The following is a 6,000-nucleotide window of genomic DNA, read 5'->3' as shown; positions in this document are numbered from 1 at the left end:
ATTGTTTTCTTTTCCCACTTTCCCACATTTGTCATCAAACCATTGCAGAACCTACATAACTATAGTTCTATGAAAAGAAATGCTTCTTGGCAAGAAATCTTATCTTATTTCCTTATAAATAGTGCCACATTTATACGGGAACTATATCTGTGAGTATGTAGACCCATGAAAAACTTGCCGAACCTTTCGTTTAATCTACCTCTTTTATTTACAGTGTAATTCTGATGACTTTTGGTAACATTTTAAAAGCCTTAATTAAAGCCATCCATATGTATATAGAGCAATATGAGCCATTTAGATTTTGGTTAGTTTTCATAACTACGTGATTACTTGGTATCGTGTGTATTTTGTATACATATATACATAAAACGTAAAATGTATTTATTTTTTACACTTCAACTAATAAAAACAGAGATTGTAACAAGAAATGTGCAAATTTATAACAGATACAACTAATAATCTCAAACATGACTTTCACATATGGAAATACATTCAGGACCAGAATTTCTGACCTCACTTTGCTCTGTTATACTTCTTTAAAGTTGTGATAGCAGTGTAAGTATGTAGACATTTGTGTTTCTGTCTGTATGTATGGTACTGTTCATTTAATTGGTAACTGTTCTGCTAGGCATTTAGTAGAGCCTATAACTTACAGTCAGACAGAATTTAAATATGAAATCTTTAAAGAGATTTAGAAAAGAAAATGTTGTCCACCTACAGATTCTTAAAACTCTGAGGAAGGATATTTGTTATCTTCCAAAAGTAGCCAGGAAAGGAAATGAAAAGGCACCGTTTGTTACAAGAATGGAGATGGGGTATTTCCTGATACAGCTGAGTAGCTAAGATAATTAGGTGTTTTCCCAGCAACAGTGATGCATCAGCAGTAGTTTCAAGGTAGACAGAGCACATAGCTCACTGTGTAAATGTTGAATAATCAGTAACATTGCACACCTTTAGGAAGAGTAAGAGTAGTAAAAATAATATGCAGGGGGAAAACAAAACAATTTGCTTTGCATTTTGGCTCCAGGCCCTTTCCACGCAAGATTTGTCTTTGCTTTCCACTGAAGAATAGCAGCTTTGTGACACGTATCTAAAGATTCATGTCTTTTTGTTTTGTTCTTAAGAAACTTAAAGTGGTAAAAGTTAAACAATGGTAGACCTGTAGTGACCTTACCAAGAGATAAAACTGTCCTCAAGTGGACCCTTTCCACTATGGATGAAGCCAATTAAATACAGTACAGTTGTATTCAATGTTAGAAAAGGAATTTCATGGGTACATCCTAAACAATTATATCTCCTGTCAAACAGAGCATCTTGGTGTTATCTTTTTTATCTACACCTGGAGCTGGCTGTGACTCATCATGCAATGATGACAGAGACAGCAAGGCTTCTTGGAGGCAAAGGGTTTCCAAAAATAATGATGTCAAAGCCACAGCTTGAGTTTTCTTCTGCAATGCAGTGAATACAAAAAATATCTTATGGAATTGTTGAGAATAATTATTTTTCATTCTAACAACAGATTGTTAGACATCGTATGCTTGCGTCTTGTTCACAGCCAGATTGGTATTAATGGGGAGCTGCTTTATAATAATCTTTAAACCATATATTATGGCTGTTCAGAAACAGGTTATGTCCAATTGTTCAATTTACAGTTAATTATGATGAACATGAATTTGACTAAGAGGCTTCCATGGGCTTCTTTTTTCACATTCATCTGTCTGGTATACCTACAGGCGTCTGCTGGCTTTTGTATTTGATGCCTTGCAGCAGCAATTACTGTAACTACTGTAATTGAAAAGCTGAGCTTTGTGATATACTTTGTCTGAATTTTTTTCCACCACATTTGGGAAACATAATTCTCTATTACAGGTCGATCGTGTCAGTGTTTCCAGCTTTCAGGGTAGTTCCTACACCCCTGCCAGTCATTATTGTGCATTTTGAGCCGAGGTGTAAAATAATCCAGCCTTCTGGAGGAAAACAAGTACAGTGAGCCAAGCCCAGCTATTATCTTTCCTTGTGGTTATGCACATTTGAAAGAAGCTACTGACCTTTTTATAAGGCGTGTTCCCTTTTATTCAGAGAGGATGAAACCTGTGATGTTATCATTTCAGGTAATAAAATATCTCCAAAACAAGTTTTGTGAGGCCTGTACAGTATGCTAACGTGTAACAGCACAAGAAGCGAAACTTCACTTTTGTTGACTTTAGTCAAAAAGTTGAAATTAAGGGAAAAAAAGGGCAAATTATAATAGCAATATTTAATTTTGACTTACATTTTATATCTCAGAATTTGTAAACAGTTAAACAGTTATTCAACTTAATAGCTGGAGACGTTCTTCTGATTAAATTAGGACTGCTACTACATCCATAAATGTTTTAGTTTCCTATTAAAAAGCGACAAAAAAATTAGAATATAGTTCACAAAATTATCATCACGCTGCATTTGACAAATAACTATATAACTATTGAAACTATAAAACCAGGAAAATGTTTTCTGCAACTGTAGAGCAGATTTCAAATAATCATCCCAGCTGTTTAGTGTACAATGATTATCTTTAACACTGAATACTGACAAATCCAATGAATAATACTGATCATCTCATTACAATGCAATATTCTGATAGGTCCGGGCATTCAGGTGGATCTTTTGACATGCACCATCCACCTAAACATTGTTCTAAACAAATCCCTACTCCCCAAAGGAAATGCTCAGGATTTGGCCAAGAAACACAACAAAAGAGGCAATGATCTATGCTTTAAAATCCTTTCCAATCTGACATTCACATGCTCAAGTCCCACCCCGCTACTCACAAGACTCCAAGAATGTGCTGTATAAATCCAAGTGCCTGACATCACAGGACACACTTTAAGCTCCAGTGTTTTTACCCCTTTGGGTCAGAGCTGTTTAGGAAGCTTGAGGGAGACCTCCACAAGATTAGAAAGATGTTGTGGTTGATTGGTGTATGAGTGTGACGAGCAAAATGAATGAATGAAAAGCAGATTCTGTTATTACTATTGCCAATAAATGAATTGATGAATGAAAATGGGAGCGATTTTCAACCATAAGGAGTGAAAGAATGTCTGCAGACTAGAGGAATAGAACACAAAGGAAGGAGAAAGATCAAAGACTGCAGGATCACAAAGGAGAGAAATAAGAGGTGAAAGAAAAGCAACAGGGAGAGAGTGCTGGACTGAATCCATCTTCGGCAGTGAGAGGCATCTAATCCTATGTGAACGAAAACCTCACTTAATTCTAGTTTCAACTCACGCTCCCTCTCCTCTCAACCCTCCTGCTGGTACTTGTCATTTATTAAACACATACATATATTAGCCAGGATTCGTTGGCTTTTAACCCCACTAACCTCCTTGTCATATAAACTGTGGCTTCAGCAATTTAAACGAATTGTTCATGGATTTTGAACTGCTTACCCTACAAAAATGTGTTACAGTAATGAATGCTATTTTTAAAAAAAGTAAATGCCAGCAGTTGAAGCTCCGTCAGTATCTTCTGAACTGAAAACAAAAATCAAAGTAGAGTTTTTCCAAAAGATGTAATGAGGCTTTGCAGGGAGCTCAAGATAAGCAGAACCTGGCAAGATAAATTTTTCATCACTTTGACTAGAAGTGAGTCACCCGCCCAGAGGACTCCAGCAGGTCTCTATCATGGTTCCTCTGCTCAGTGTTGAAATGGGAGAGGAAGAAGATTTCTGGACAGCAATGAACAGTGGGGGTTTTCAACCTACTGTGCTTGCTTGGACCGGAATTTTGATCTCACTAGGGTGGAAAAGTGAATTATTCAGCCAAAGTATATCCTCTGGCTTTCCAGCGTAATTGTATAAAATCGTTTTAAAGAGTATTCTTACCTTGTGGAGCATGGATATGTATGTTGAACAGCTCTCTGTGAGCTTGACAACAGGGAGTCAAAACAAATCTGATCGCAACACATCTAACCTTAGTTCTTCTGGTCTTTAAGCCAGCATGAAATAGCATAAAAAAGGTTTCAGTGTTACCAGCTCAGATCCACTTTACTTCAATTTGACATGTTTTATAATTTGCTTTTTTGTGTTTTATCATTTCTCAACATGCTGCTCTTTGAATGGACTTAAAATCAAAATTCAATACATGCATTTTAAAGGGTCAAAACAGACAAAACATCTTAAAATACACCATCCATGTGTTATTGGTCTACACTAAACTAAATGTTTGCTTTGAGAATTTGTGTTTTTTACAGTTCCATTAATTTTGCCACCAAAATGTACAGATTTAATCAATAAAAATAGGCTGGTTAATACATAATAAAAAGAGTGTTGTGACAGATGCCAAGTACAATACTTCCAACTGTAAACAATGCATCATCCATAGCTCTTTACTATAAGAGCTTGCATTTCATTGGTTAATTAGAGTAATACATAAGAAAAGCAAATTAGATGTGTGACTGGTAATCCTCTCAGGAACTTCTCCAGAGTTCCTGAGAAAAACACAACATGAAAAAACAAAACAAAAAGGCGATTAGACCCATGGATTAAATGATCTGACAGGAGTGTTCAAACCTACACATTTAGTGACTGAATATAATAAACCCCAAGTTCTGCTGTGCATTGATTGTTTGTAGGGATTTAGGGCAGTTTTAGATTTAAGGCTCCAGTGTTGGTGAATAGCATTAAGGCACACTCGTATTTTCACCATATGCTGTATTCCAGTTATGTAATTAAGAACACAAAAAGCACTTATAAATGGCTTTGGTTTAATTTTAAAAACAGCTGAGCTTACAACACACACACACAAATGTTGTAGTTGTCCTTCTTTGCCACAGTGATTAAAGTAGGCTGCCTATAAAAAGTCTGTTGTCTTCATCTTAACTAATGTCTGTTTCCTTCTTCTAATTTGTTATCCGTGTAAGTTAAAACTGTGTCAAATTCTTCATGTCAGTGTTTTTGTGGTGGATTTATCCTATGAGGTCCATCATCAGTGATGACCCCAACCCTTCTTCTAACGTCAAGGTCAGGGGTGTCAAACTCCAGTCCTCCAGGGCCAGTATCCTGCTTGTTTTTAAGCTATCCCTGCCCTACCTGCTGCTGATTACCTGGATCAGGTGTGCTTTGCCAATAAGAAGCTACAAGGCCAGGTTAGTTGGAAAACAAGCAGGACAGCGGCCCTCGATGCCTAGAGTTCAACACCTGTGGTCTAGGTAATTAGATTACATAATTTCTGTTCATTATTATATTATTATCTCAAGTCTTGACAAACCTGGAATAAAGAAAATAATCGTGCAACTGAAACACAAGGGGAAAAAAAAGGTGTACTTTTTACTTTTCTTAAGAATATGCAGTTAGCATAAGGTTAATGTTACACTTACCATTTATGATGGCTTGGACCTCAGAGGGTTAACACTTTTGATACCAGGACAGTAAAATATCATACCGTCCACAATAACATGGTATAGATTGATACACGATTAAAGAAAATGTCATCTTGCAGTATCAATGGTATGATGACACCACAAATTTACAACCCTAGCACACAACACAACATCTGGTAATGATTTAGTGTCTAAACAGACTTATGCTATAGCATTATACTTTAATATTGCTGCTGCTGGCACCTTTTGGCAATAGATTTACACTTCGAATTATGTAGTTTGTTAGTAATGATAGCAGCTAACTAGATAACAACGATGGATAGTACCCTTCATGTCCTTACAGTCACAAATGCTGCTATTTGATCAAGATCCCCAACTATGAATTTATAAAATCTTAGTGTTTAGAATTAAAATCATATCCTGTGAAGGTCACTTTAATAGAGAGACAAATATCTTTCTTTCAGCCTCCTATCAAATAAAATCTGCATTTATTAATTCAGGCTTCCTGTGAAACTTCATTTACTATGTTGGTCGTATCATATGATGACAAACATTAAAAAATATTTATAAATTACTGTTTCATATAGGAGTATACATATTAATGGATATATGTCTGTGATCACAACATTCATATTCAGTTTT

At 36.0% G+C, this 6,000-nt stretch overlaps 1 protein-coding gene across 15 annotated transcripts in view; it reads right to left on the bottom strand.

Moving 5' to 3' along the window:
- prom1a (prominin 1a) overlaps positions 1–6,000 on the bottom strand; it is an 81,909-nt gene that overhangs the window by 51,028 nt on the left and 24,881 nt on the right. The gene's annotated exons all lie outside the window — the stretch shown is intronic.

Source organism: Pundamilia nyererei, unplaced genomic scaffold (genome assembly GCF_000239375.1).
Source record: "Pundamilia nyererei isolate P.nyererei 1_Seehausen unplaced genomic scaffold, PunNye1.0 scaffold00020, whole genome shotgun sequence".
Classification (NCBI taxonomy): Eukaryota; Metazoa; Chordata; class Actinopteri; order Cichliformes; family Cichlidae; genus Pundamilia; species Pundamilia nyererei.
This window is presented reverse-complemented; position numbering and strand designations above follow the sequence as displayed.